At 39.3% G+C, this 14760-nt stretch overlaps 1 protein-coding gene across 1 annotated transcript in view; it reads left to right on the top strand.

Annotated features, from left to right (window-relative positions):
* The first annotated feature begins 7910 nt into the window (after positions 1 to 7910).
* Slc14a2 (solute carrier family 14 member 2) overlaps positions 7911 to 14760 on the top strand; it is a 438498-nt gene continuing 431648 nt past the window's right edge. Inside the window, exon 1 of the mRNA XM_021214198.1 lies at positions 7911 to 8158. The gene's annotated coding sequence lies outside the window, so the exon portion shown is untranslated. The remainder of the gene's footprint in view (positions 8159 to 14760) is intronic.

Below are 14760 nucleotides of genomic sequence, written 5' to 3'. Positions count from 1 at the left end.
GAGAGATAAGACTCCAATTTCATTTTTCTACTTGAAGACATTCAGTTTTCCCAGAACTGTTTATTCAAGGTGCTGGCTTTCCTCCAGTATGTATTTTTGGCATCTTCCGTTGAATATCAGGTGGCCGTAATTGTGTGGGTTTAAGTACAGGTCTTTTATTCTGTTGCATTGATCTACATTTCTGTTTTTGTACCAGTACCATGCTATTTTGCTACTATGGCTCTGTGTATAACTTGAAACCTGGTATGGGAATCCCTCTAGCATGACTCTTGTTCTGGGCTGCTGTGGCTATCTGGGGTCTTTTGGATTGCATTGCATGGATTTGGGGATTTTTCTTTACTGTCTCTGCAAAGAGTGTTATGGGGATCTTTACTGGGGCTGCACTGAATCTGTAAGCCCCTTTTAGTAGTACAATGACGTTCACACTACTAACTGTTCCAAACCACAAACACTGGAGGCTTTCCACTTTCTCAGGCTGTCCCCAGTTTCTCCACGGATCTAATGTTTTCACTTCCGATGTCTTTCCTTCGTTAGCTGCACTTGCGGGGATGTAGTTGGGCCTCACTGCTGATGTTTGATTTGTAGGCTATCATTTCTGTTTCCTTCTTAATGCATTCATCATCTGTACATACAAAGGCTACTGATTTTTGTAAGTTAATTTTATATCCTGCCACTTTTCTGGAAGTGTTCCTAACTTTAGAGGTTTTCTGCTGGGATCTTTGCAATCGTTCATGTATAATATCATGTCATAGGATTTGTTCATCGTTTGACTTCTGGTCCTCTCTGTGTTCTTTCAGTTTCCCTCTCCTGTTTATTGCTTTAGAGAATGCAGTGCTTCGGATGCTACATTGAAGCAGAGTGAGTATGGTGACCACCCTTGTCTCATTCTTGGTTTCAATGGGATTACTTAAAGGTTTTCTCCACTTGGGATAACAAGGCTGTACATGTGGTACATCTAACCTTGGTTATGTTGAAGTTTCTTCACTTTAGCCCAACTCTCTCTCTGCCCTTAATTTTATTATTTCTTTCCAGCTACTGCTTTTGGGTTTGGTTTATTCTTGGCTTTTCTGAACACTTGAGGCACAATATTATGTTATTTATTTGCACTCTTTCTGGTTTTTAACGTAGGGACTTTGTGCTCTGAGTCCCCTCAGCTCCCCATGTCCTCCAGAGCTTTGCCACACTCTCTTACATTCTCATTTACTTAATTTTTCCTTCTTGATCTTTTTCTTTGACCCATTCATCATTCAGTAGTGTGTTGCTTAAACTTCCAACATTTGAGTCATTTTAAAAGGGTCTTTTTTTTTTCTGTGATTTTGAGCTTGATTGCATTGTAACTAGTTGCTTAATTTTCCTGTAATTATTGAGATTTGCTTTGTGTCCCACGATGTAGTCTATTTTACAGAAACCCCCATAGACTACCCAGAAGAATGTGTGTTCTGTGGTGTTTGTGTGAACCATTCTGTAGGTATCTGTTAGGTCCTTTGATCTCTGATATCATATCACTCTAATGTTTCTCTGTTTATTTTTATTTGTTTGTTTGTTTGATGGCCTGTCCAGTGGAAAAATTCAGGTATCAAAATCATCTATTATTGGTGTGTTGGAGTTAGCCTGCCTCTGGAAGTCCAGTGATATGCTTTTGATGACATTGTGGGTTCCTGAGTTTGTTATATATATGTTTAGGATTGCAGTGTCTTATTGGTTGATTGTTCCCTTGATCAGAATGAAGTGTCCTTCTTCATCTCTTCTGATTAATTTTTGTAGGTGAAGATATGAAATCTCTGTTGAAATCTAGCGAGCCAGACCAGTTTAAATGATCTCCTAAGTCAGCAAGAGGCCATTCTTCCTTGATCAGATGAGCTGGACCGTGACCAATGAACAGCCAAAGGCATCAACCACCTCCAGATTCCACTCGCAGGCACACATGTGGGCAGCTGCATATGCATATACTCACACATACGCAAATTGGCAGATACACATGCATATATGCAATAAAGAGTGTCATGAATATATATATATATTCATGCCACTTTTCTGGAAGTGTTCCTAAGTTTAGAGGTTTTCTGCTGGGATCCTTGCAATCTTTAATGTATAATATGTCATATGATTTGTTCATCATTTGACTTCTGTGTATATATATATATATATATATATATATACATATACATATACATATACATATACATATATACATATATATATATATATATGTATATATGTGCATATATGTGCAGTAAGGAGTATCTGAGAATATAAATATATAGTATGTCCTAGGTTGCAATGTACAATGTTCCTTTTTGTGAACTTCAGTTTTAGAGTTTTGAAACTATTGAGATAAAAGTTATTTGCACTGTCAAGCTGTGAGTTTACAAAGTGGTAGAGGAAATGTTGCACTGATGTAAGGTGTATGATAACTGACGAGCATCAGTTAGGTTTTCCTGCTAAGCCAAAATCTACTTTAAGGTCATATTAGGGAGCATTTTTAAGATTTTTAAGTTCTTGTTTCCCAGGTCTGAGAGGACTGCTATTGTAGATCATCTGGGCTTACTTTGTGATTTAACCCAATTAAACAACGCGGTAGCTTTGGAGGAGCCCCACCCCAGGAGTGTTACTCTGGTGCTATGGGTTAAAAGCAGGCGACCAGTGTGGAGCTAATTCTCCAGTGCCTTGTCGGCTCCTGGCTGTCTTCTCCAAGTGCTTCATACCTGACACAGAGCCGGCTTTCCTGGAGCGCCATGATTTGCAAGGCTAGTAAGATGCCCTTGGAATAGCTCATGGACCAAGAAGCCATTTCAATAAGAGCTCAGTAAGTACTAAATACTAAGAGTTCAGAAGAGCTCAGTAAGTACTAAATACTAAGAGTTCAGAAGCTGCAAGGACAGGAAGTGCTGATGGAGAAGAATTTCTCTAAGATCAACATGGGCTAGGCCTGGGCTAATCCTTAGTTATGAACTGGTTTCAGACACCTACAGCAAATAGCATTCCATGGCCGAACAACGTAAGTTCACAGATGTATGTGTGTCATATACCTTTTATCCTTCATCAGATATGCATTCTAGAAAGAGAAAATAAAAGCAGAAAAGAGACTGTCAAACTGCTATCTGCTCCAGCCAACTCTTCAGCTTGGGAGTGAATCAGTGCCCCGAAGTTTTCATTATACGTAAAATTATGATTAAATCTTAGATTATTGGTCACCTTTCACATTCGGTTACTCTATTTCAGAACCTGTGGTGTGCAGCAGTCAGATCAATATATAAGGAGCTGCAGGATCAATAGGACCTTCTCCCTACCGTAATGTTTTATCCAGTCACTGAGAACAAGAGTGACCCAGTAAGAGAAGTAAAAGCCTATTGATGAAGACGGATAATTAGAAAGTTTCATAAGCGGGGAAACAAGACTCCAACAAGGAACACATCAGGGGTCAAAACGAGGTCAAAAGGAGAGTTGTTCTTGCCAGAGGAGGCCTAAGTTTGTTTTTCGTGGGTTGCTTCTGCTTAGCCATGACTCAGCAAATCAGTTCCGGAGGCAGCCTCCGGGCACTCCCCACCCCACCCCCACCCTTCTCACCGAGGGGTTTCTGATGAAAATGCTGACGCACTCTTAAGTGGCTCTGGGACTCTCAGCAGCTCTACAGAGATGAGTGCGTCATTTCCCCCTGAACAATGCGTCTCATTCATTGCTTGAAGTGTGACCATTCATGTTGAAAATGAAATTCCGAAGAGCTACCGCACAGGGAAATTATTCAGGGCTACTCACTTAAAGATCTTCCTATCTTTTGTGGTTCTCAATTAAGGCTCTGAAGAACCTCTCCAGGGTAAATTGGTACAACCTAAGCACTGAGAGTCAAAGAAAAATGAAAACCAAGAGACTGTAGGAACTTTTCAAACTCTTCCGCCCCAGGGAATGACTAGCATTGATTGTAACTAGAACGCTAGATAGCCTGGTGCAAAGGAAAGAACCACAGGCCATAGAAAAGCTTGTTGCTGATCCAGGCTTTACCGGTAGCTCCCTAGCACTTAGGGGGCACAGTAGAATGTATGTATAGTTAGACATGGAAGAAATAACCCTGCCCCCAAACACAGTTTATTAAAAATAGAAAGCCAGAAGGAATCCAAAGAAAAGTATAATAACCGGGCCCCCATCTTTCTTATTTCATCAGCATGGATATTTTACTGTGTTTATCTTATCACTGTTTTAATAAGTAATGCAGATGTTACAAAGTTGTAGTTTTATTGGACCCTTTGCCTAGTATTGAAACACAATCATGAAATTAGTAAATTTGACTTTCTCAAACTATTGAAAATATTCCACAGAGTTGCTCACATGTATGCATGGTATGTATATATCATAATATCTGACTAGGGTTTTAAATTTTTAAATAATATGTGTCCAAAGTAGACATAAATTATTATCTTGAAAATTGTTTAGACTTTATCTGATTAATATAATTTTCTTTTGGCCCTTTCCTTCTTATTCTCATTTGTAAGTTACGCATTTTATGTCTGGCCTTTTAGAGACTATCTATAATTTTTGATACTTCTATCCATTATTAATTCTTAAACATGTACGCGATGAAAGCCCTTCCTCAATACACTCCACACTCCTGAGATGCCCCTTTCCTTAGTTAGTGCTGTTTCATCTCAAATTTCAATGCTGACAAGTTTTCAAAATTAAAAGGAAGTCCCTTTATTTGCCTATTAATCATAAACACCTGTATATTTTTATACACACCATATCTAGTGTCTTTTCTTTCTCAATGTTTTCAAATCCTACTCCTTAACTGTGAATTTTTCTTCGTGGTTTAGACCCTTCAATAGTTCCTTTAGCAAAGATCTGAGTGCTGAACTCAGTCCTTCAATGCCTATAAATACTTCATTTCACATTTTCTGAAGTGCACAGACGTGTCTGTTCACAGTTATTTTCCTACAGGGCTTTGAACAAGGTCTTTGATTAGTGACAAATGGGCTGTCACCATGATTGCTGTACTCTTTGAACAACTGTCTCATCTGGTGGGACTTACAGGCTTTTTGCCATTGTTACATCCATGTGTGGGCTCATTCTTCTTCCCTCTATTGTCTGTGCACATTGTCTCTCGTTGAAACCTCCTATTGCTTAAATGCTGGAGAATAACAGCCATTACCTCTCCAGCCCTTCCTTCCTTGTTAGTTATTTATTTTTCTTCTTATTAAACACATGTTGGTTCCCATAAATGCTTAACTTTTCTTTTCTAGTTTTTCTCCATCACTGCATCTTTCTTTATCCTGGGGGGAATTACTTCAGTTCTCTCTACCTTGTGTTTTCTCAGGCTTTGGTTATACCAGACTAGTATTTAACTTGCTGTTGAATTTCCCACTTTCATCTGTTATATCCTGAAGGATCCAATGAGAAGTGGAAACACAGAATGAACCTACAACTTCTTTTCAGGCTTCCCCACTATTTGGATTTCCTTCTATAAGAATTGACCCATCTTTAAGGTTTTCTTCATTTCCTATGGAGTTTCCCTTGTGCTCCCTTCTTTGAAGACCACTCTGTAAACACCTCACTCTATGGCTCCTGGTTGTCTGCACTGACAGAAAGGCTTATCTTAGCAATTTAGGGGCTGCTTCTCTATCGCAGAAGTGACAACTACATTCCCAGTGCCTATATCTACTGGCTATCCTGAGTCCTAGCTCTGATTAAGAACCTTAAAGTTGATGTTGGACTGTGACAAACAGGGAGGACAGTCATAGCCCAGTCAGTAACTCCTATATATCTATTTAAAGGCCCAACTCAACCATTTCATGTTGCCTTATCCATCTCACTGGTACCATGGAACTTCAGTCTCTGCTCATGCCTGTAGATTTTCTTTGTTTTATTAATATTGAATTTTTATTATTTATTTTAAAGTGTGAGGTTATTGCAGTCTATTTTGTTTGAGTTTGAAGAGATATTAAATATGAACTTGTCCTCTACCATGAGGTTTCTTCATTTACCAGTCAAGAAAACTAAATCCCAGAAGACAGAACCATTTATCCAAGCAAGGCACATCCCAATTAATATTAGTGTACACTCGCCAAAACAGTTCACTATTTAGTCATTTCTTTATATCATTATGTACCAATGGATTTCCCACAATCTACTTCATTTTGCTTGCCAAATTTTTCCAGCTATGACAATTGGGAGCTCTTGATGTATTTTTGAAATACCCATCTTATATTGGTGTGTGTGTGTGTGTGTGTGTGTGTGTGTGTGTGTGTTTTAAACTGACTTTTCCTCTCTCCCTTTCTTATTTTTCTCTTTTCTCCTTCCCTTCCTTTCTCTCTTCCTCCTTTCCTTCTTTCCTTACTTTCTGGAAGTGTGAGAGTTGCTTAGAACATTATATACATGTGCCAGACCTCAAATCACTAATTTGTCTGAAGGGCCAAGATTTCTTTCAGTAAGTAGATTATTGACTCAAAGGAAATGTTGAATTAAATTCAACATAACTAGACATTATTTTCCCTATTCATCCTCACTTATAAAATATTTGGTGTTCTTTCTTCTGTCAGTTTCACTGGAATGTTAAGAATAGATAAAAGGCTTCATGAAATCATAGAATTCCTTTGAAAAGAGAAACCTTCAAAATGGACATGACAACCTAGAAAAAAGTAGGAAATGTACCCAGGATAATCAGGCCACCTTCCTTTGCTAGTTGAGACCACACAATTCTTTTCAAGATGTGTTTACTATTGAACTATCACTTGGGAAATTCTTAAATACAAAAAGGTAAGATCAAATCAAATTGGCCATATACTGAATTCATTTATTTTCCCCTATGTATATATTAAATTTAAGAAAACAGACTTCTCTTTAATCAGAGCCATGGGGAATTCCATTGTGACTTTTAATAAACTACTGTTGCTAGTTTAAACAAAGATACTGAAATGTGTATTGTTAAAATGTATCTCTCATATGTGCCCAGTCTCCAAAGCCTTGCTTATTTACAAGTCTCCACAACAGTGCAGTTGCTATAGATATAGCAAAAGCCCAAAGGACAGCTTGCCAAACTATTGGGAAAACAATTCCATTTCCAAAGGTGAGGAGTGGATACTGAGGTTTAAAGACAGTTGATCTTTAGGATAAAGTCATAGCTGATAACAGGTCTTCAAAATAAAGTTCAAGATTTCAGGTAAATCTAGGGAACAATTCCTTGATGTTCAAAAGGAATAGTGAATGCTGAGTTTCTTAGTTTAGTTTCTTCCTGTGCTCGCAGCAAATTTGTCCAAGTTGGTGTTGAGTAATAAAGACGTTTTTAGATAATGATCATGAAGATGACATGAAAGTGGCAAAGTGATATTCTAAGCTTCTGAGTATAAGATGCTTCAATTATAAAGTAACTACAGTTCACAGCTTCACCCAGGTCCTCTCAAAATCAAGGTGCCAGATCCCACTGGGAGGTTTTCTTTGGCCTTTAGAAAATCTATCTTTATTATTTTTAAGTGTGTGTGTGTGTGTGTGTGTGTGTGTGTGTGTGTGTGTGTATTCAGTTTCTTTGGTCTTTTAAAACGTTTTTTCCCACCTGAAATCTATGATCAAGCATGTTCATGTACTGGCATTCAAGATCTCCAATGGAGTTTTCCACCCTGAAAGGCCAGGTTATGAGTCCTCCTTATCTTCTATCAATTTGAAGACAAAAAAAAATGTCTTATGAACATATGATTTGTAAAAATTTAACCTCTCAGTAATGTGTAAAGAGAAGGGGGGAAGGAGGAAACAATGTGGTGGGAAGGGAGGCCAAGCAGAACATTCATGCCCACAAGATGCACGCTTATCCAATGGCTCGAACCAGAGAACTGGGATGGGTTATCCGGCCACTCAGTAAGAAGCAAATCCTCCAATGAAAACACACTCTGGTCCTCACATATCACTTGACGAATGAAGGAGAACAAGATGTTGATGAGATTAATACTTCAAAAGCAGGTCTTCCAGAATGGCAAACCCACTGTAGTTCAGAGGAGCTGAAAAGGAAGAAAGACATAGCCGGCCAGGCCAGCAGACATCGGGACACCCACTTGCCTTCTAGGCTGGCTCTGTTTTCTGCCTTGAATACTCAAGGAAGACTGCAAGATCGTATGTAAGGTGGTCTCTGCAACAACATCAGCTCCACAAAGTTATCACTGCAAAGTTCGGGACATGGGAGGTAAGGTTTAATCCTTTGTCTGACTTCATCTTCTCTCCATAACATTTGGAAAACCATCCTTTCTGTTTGTTGATGGGGTAACTATTGGTTTCTAAATTTATTCTTCCTTTCTGCCTCACCCTCCAAAGTAAAAATGCACCGTAGTAGGTAAATTTCGTTTCTATAGAATACTTTTCAGTTGAAACATTTTAAGACCTTACTCACCAATAGTAGAAATTCTATGCATGCCTTTTGAGACTGAGTCTTCATAGTATGAGATTATATAGCCGTTATTTCATAGTAAGTGACTCCTTAGTTTCTCTTCAAGACCCCTTTTATTCTCAGTCCAATTCTAATTTATAGAGTTAAAATGGCCATTTAAAATGTAGCCTTGTACAAGAAGATGATCTAATTATTCAGCAACGTAATGAATTATAGAGCTTTCGCAGAGTATTTCACCTGAGAGAATGGGTATGTCAAATGTGATAGCATGAATTTTCCAGCAAGCCAGTGTACAGGCCAGAATAGTGAGTGTTTAGTGCTGTGATCCGAGAGTTATTTTACACTGCTCAAAGGATGAATGCTGATAATTCACATTTCTTTCTGTAGTGCTAGAAATATGCATTGTACTGGAGAGGGTTCACACATAAAATATACTAGGTGTGATAGTGGTAGAGTTAATATTCATACAAATAATCAGACAATATTCATACAAATAATCCTCTATTTGTGATTAGTCCAGAAAATATAGTTTTAAAATCTGAAGCAAACCCTCAAAGAATTCAAGTGAGTTCCTGGATTAGGAAAATATCAATTTCTCTTGTGTGTATGCGTAGGACAGAGGTCAGTACACCTGCAAGTGTGTGTATGTACATAGGTATACCCGAGGTCTATGTCCGGTGTGTTCCCCAGTCACTGTTTTACACACAGAATCTCCCAATGATCCTGGAGCTCACTGACTTAGTAGAGGCTAGCCAAGTCAGCCCCAGGCTCCTCCTGTTATCTTCCCTGCTGTTGGAAAACAGGCCCAAGCCTGTGACCCTGGCATTTTTTTTTAAATGTCTGGGGATCAAACTTAGATCCTTATACTTGTATGGTAAGCACTTTGCCAGTTGAGCCATGATCCTAGCCCCAAATATCAACTTCTTGAGACTCCTGATAGTCAAACAAGAGGCCATATTTAACCCTAACCCACCCACCTGCCTGGAGATCTGTTCTTACTATGAAGCCTCATTGGATACCTGTGAGGTGAAAGATTCTTGTATATCTGATCGCATGTTCCATCGTCGCTGTGGTATGCTTGTGTAAGCTGCTGCTCCATGCAGCTTTCTGGTTACTGGGAAACATCTGACTGACTCCATTAACAGTGGGAGTTGATTGTTCTGGTAATGTTGTATGCTGCTCTATTTAAAGTATGACTTTAGGCTTAAAGATAAGCAGAGTGACCATGTATTCTTATTTTGTCTTGTAAATAGCATTTCTAAGAGTAAGGCAGGTATTGTAAATTTATTACAGCTAAAGAGCTTAATGTTAGGTTTCATTAACAAGAAAAGAAAGATAGTTTATAAGTTATTGTCTTATTTTTAGGCTAACTGATGTCAAGGAAAATTTTATTTAGTCAAGCTAGCCATGATGTGATTTCATTGAGTCAAGTTCAACCAATGAATTAAAACAGCTTCCAAATTTCAACCTCTGCTGGAGGTTTAAAACTATAATTTCTAGAGAAGGTACCTACCCAGATGGCTTTAGAAAGACTAGCCTATGCTTTATGCCTGTATCTACACTAACATTTCATGAAAAGCCATTATGGAACCAGGGTGAACTTAGTAAGGAAGAATGTCTGAGGAGGCAAATCCCTTGGGCAACTGCCTTCTTAGTCTTGCTCAGAAGCCTAATCAGGAAATATATGCAGTTAGTCACAATCATGGCCATGATTATTGTGTGAAAATAGGTCAGAGTATCGCTGTGGTTCTGGGCAGGGAATATAGTGAAAAGGGCTTCTCTCTGTAGCTTAGCATCCAAGCTCTAGTTACAACCTGGGCCATCCTCCAGCAGTACCAGCTGTCAGTAAAGAGGATCAGAGATTGACATCTCCATCCCTTTGCTGGTGGATGGTATCCTCACACCAGCTGGTTAAAGGAGATTGAGGTATGATTTTTACAAGGATCGGTGTATGAACTTTGTGCCAGTGGCCACGAAGAGCTGGTTACACTGTTCTTTTTATCAATTATCTGACAGAGTCTTTAACGACTTCATGCTGTACGTTGCAAAACATTTTATTAGCGTCAACTCTAAATTGTCTGGGGATGGAAGGAGTCGAAAGAGCTGGACATTCACATTTGTTGAACAGAAAAAAATAATAAAGACCACTGGGGGTTAAACGCAGAAGTAGGGAAAAGGTCATGGCTGTTGGGGTGCTTATGAGCCCTTGATGAAAAAAAAAATAGATTGGGTAGGTGCAATTCAAAGACGTACCATTCAAGGCTTCACCACTTCCGTTGGGTCTAAAATTGCATTAGTCCAGCCTATTCAGGGGGGGGGGTAAAAATCTCTTCAGTCTTTCTCCTGTTAGTATGTAATGATCCCATGGAAGACAGAATGCTTCAAAGGGGACAGGCTTATAGAGAAGACACCTAGCTGGACCTATTCTGAAATATATTAGCTTTTAGTCAGAAAATAGAGTGAATATTTAACACAAGTGAATCTCTGCTATTTCCACAAGAGTCAGGGCCCAGGCAGTTCTGAGCTACAGGAGCGTAAGTGGAAAATTATGTGTCAGATCACTGGTCTTAATTGGACCTCTGAGTTACTCAGAAGGTTTGTCATGAAAGTGTGAGTTCACAACATGACTTGGAGAGAGTGGTGGGTGGCAGTACTCCCATGGACACAGAGGAGCACATCGTATGGTCTCATCTGCACCAGTGGCATAGAGATCTTTACCCTGAAATGAAGAAGACAATTGTCCTAGTAGATGTGATGAGGGGGGAGTCAAATTCTAGGCCTTGTCTCAGAATATTCCCTGTATTATGTATTGTGTCAACCAATGGAAGACATGTTTTTATGAAGACTGTAACCTTAGAAATGTAGACAGCTAGATTCTGCTCATTCATATGAAATGTGGGTACATTTGCTAAAACAAGTGCTAACAAAATCCCTTCTGGAAAATGTAGTACATGTACAAACACTGCACACACAAACACACACACACACACACACACACACACANAGAGAGAGAGAGAGAGAGAGAGAGAGAGAGAGAGAGAGAGAGAGAGAACAAAAGATACCTGATTTTAAAATGGACTTTGATCTACCAAGAATAACATCAATCTGTAATACTTTGTAAGTTGTGTTATTACCTTTCATTGCAGTTTCAGGGGCCTATGAACATGTGTTTCTAATTGGATATAGATAGAAATTAATTTACTATTTCCCAGGGGTTCTCACTTACTTATAATTTATATCTTTCAAGGAAAGATGAAATATTATATTACATCTTAAATGAAAATAAAATAATTTAAGTTGTTGAGATCCCAGTTGGGAGAGCTCTGGGTGAAGCTGTGTGCATGAAAAAAACTTAAAAACATCTAGAGCATTTGGTGGTGTGTTATCAGGTCAATGATCCATAAACTGTGGGCATTTGAAAAACAGGAGAACTATCCTTTGAAGCCATCCTGGAAAAAAGGGTCTTTATGTGAACTCAGAGAGGGCTCTGGTCCAATTAGGTGAGTCCCAAAGCATAGGAAAGCGATCACTCTCTGGACTGTGAAATACATGGGAAACGGGCTTTGGTCCAAGTATTTGAAGCAGATAATACATTAATTCTATAGTTAATATAGAATTAATTATAGTTTATTTTTGAACCTGATAACATGTAATTGAATATATTCTACTGACCAGTCTATCTCTGTGAGCAATGAAGAGGTTTTTCAGGCATTTCAGGCTCAGACAGAGAACATTTTCCGATTTGACCATTACAAACTTCTGGAAGAAGAAAAGAAATAATAGAGAGATGAGGAAGGTATGAGGAAGGTAGGGGAGTTAGTAGCAGAGAGGAAGAAAGGGGGGAGGGAAAACAAATGAAAATGAACAAAAGGAAGAAAAGGTGAAAGAAAGGGCAGAGAAAAGTATAGATAAAGTGGTGTGTGTGTATGTGTGAGCACATGTGTGTGTCTATGTGTGAATGTGTTTGTGTGCCTGTGTGTGTGTGTGTGTGTGTGTGTGTGTGTGTTTAGTTAAAAGTCAAGGTTAAAATCAACAGCTGAATCTGATATTTCAGCCATAACGCTTGAACATGCTGCTACAAGAATCAGGCTGCAAACACTGAAAAATGAATTCTTCTCTAGGGGAGAAGATGAGAGTTACATTAATATCTATGTATGAAAATGTGATAACAAGATCCATTATCTTATCAATTTAATGAAAAATACCAACAAGATTCTTAAGGACATGAGGATGGAGAGGAGGAGGAAGGGGAAGAGAAAGAAGGAAAAGGAGACACATGAGGGGGAGGAGGAAGAGGAGGAAGAGGAAGAGAAGGAGGAGGAAGTCCCTGCTGACTGTAAGATGAGAGACAAACAGACTTATAAATGAGTCACACAGAGAGTCACACATTTTATGAAAAGCACTTTTAGGGCAGCTACCAAGACATAATAAAGGTATGCCTGAACAGGGTGCCTCCCCTAATATTAATAAACATTTGGAGAGCTCCTGTAATCTCCAGGACATTTGCAACAATACCACCATTATTTCCCATGACACCCATATAGGTTTACATGTTAGACTTCCGTTTTCAGGAGAGAGAGCTGTTGCTCAGGGAGACTAAACGTCTTACCTCAACATCACTCAAGACGTCAGCTGAAAAACTCACAACCTCTTTTGATTCTAGAGTATCTTTCTTCCTCTTCCTCGTCTTCGCGGAGCCTATTAGTTACCTCCGAGGGAGAAACTGAACTAATCAGAGGGGACAGTGTCATGCCTACCTGAAACTATTTATATATAAAAAGTCCAAGCCAACAAAACAAAAACCTTGAAAGTCTTGAAGGTCTACATGTGCAGTAAAATATGTTCAATTACTGTAATAAAATAAGCACTACATTTTTATTATAATTGGTATTTTAAGTATATTTGAGTTCTGTAATAATGAAGCTTTGTCACCCTGCTTAAAGTTGAGAGAAAAGTTCCCATGTGTTGCTGAGTAATCAGGTAATCAAAAGAGACACTGCTCATAGACATTCACTTCAAAGAGCTGGAAGATAGGATGTGGTACAACAAAACTGGCCAGCGTCCCTGGTACAAGGCTTGGGGTAGGGAATTGTCTTAGCGTTTCTACTCCTGCCCAAAACATGACCAAAAAGCAAGTTGGGAAGAAAAGGATTTATTCTGCTTACACTTCCACAGTGGTGGTCATCACCAAAGGAAATCAAGACCGGAACTCACACAGGGCAGGAACTTGGAGGCAGGAGCTGATACAAGAGCCATGGAGGGATATTATTTACTGGCTTGCTTCCACAGGCTTGCTCAGCTCGATTTCCTATAGAACCCAGGACTACTAGCCCAGGGATGGCACCACCTACAATGGGCCCTCCCGCCCTTGATTACTAATTGAGAAAATGCCTTACAGCTGGATCTCATGAAGACATTTCCTTAAGGGAGGCTCCTTTCTCTGTGATAACTCCAGTTTGTGTTAAATTGACACACAGAACCAGCCACTACAGGGCTGTAAAGGAAACAAGGACAGATGAGCCACCAGTGGCCTCAGATATCAAAATTCCCTGTATCTTGAGAAACATATGTGGAAAGGGGAAAAAAGAGGAGTGTGAAGGAAGGGAAAGGAAGAAGTTGGGTGTCCCATTCAGAGGTCAGAGCATGAGTGCCGTTCCATTAGCCTCAGGGCTCACTTTGGAGCACAGTAGATTAAGAAAGTGGGGAAGAGAAATGGGGAAGGAGAGAAAGATTCAGACTGAACCTGAAGTGCAAACTGGGAACCATTTTCGACTGAGATGACAGAGTAGGAAGGGAGTTAGTGAATGTCATTAGGGAAAGCTAATTTAGTACGAATGGTGGAGAGCTTGTCAAGTTAGAAAGCTGAGAGCTGAAAAAAAAAAAAGAAAGAAAGAAAAGAAAGAAAAGAAAAGAAAAGAAAAGAAAAGAAAAGAAAAGAAAAGAAAAGAAAAGAAAAAGAAAACTACTACAAAGATACTGCAAGGTTCTTGAACCAGATAGTGTGAAGACAAAAATAGTCAGTAATCAAGGGTCAGCGAGCACCATAGAAGAGGTGGTCCAAAGATTATAGAGCCAGAGAACCAAGAGAAGTATTACAAAGTAGTGCCTTCTGGCTATGCCAGGGATGTGATGCCCATGAACTCTGAACGGTGCAGTTGCTTACACAAGTCCTTCACAATACCTTGCCACTCAAAATCCCAACATGAAAGGGGTGGGGGGATCAAAAAGCTCTGCCCCCAAGTTGAAGTAGTATAGAAAGTCCATAGACACTGAGAATGGAAAATTAGTTTTCTTTAGGTGAGCCCTCTGACAGGTTGTCCATGTTGCTCCAAATACTCAAGGTACCACTATTTGGATGTGTGTGTGTGTGTGTGTGTGTGTGTGTGTGTGTGTGTGTGTGT

This window comes from Mus pahari, chromosome 15, assembly GCF_900095145.1.
Source record: "Mus pahari chromosome 15, PAHARI_EIJ_v1.1, whole genome shotgun sequence".
NCBI lineage: Eukaryota > Metazoa > Chordata > Mammalia > Rodentia > Muridae > Mus > Mus pahari.
This window is presented reverse-complemented; position numbering and strand designations above follow the sequence as displayed.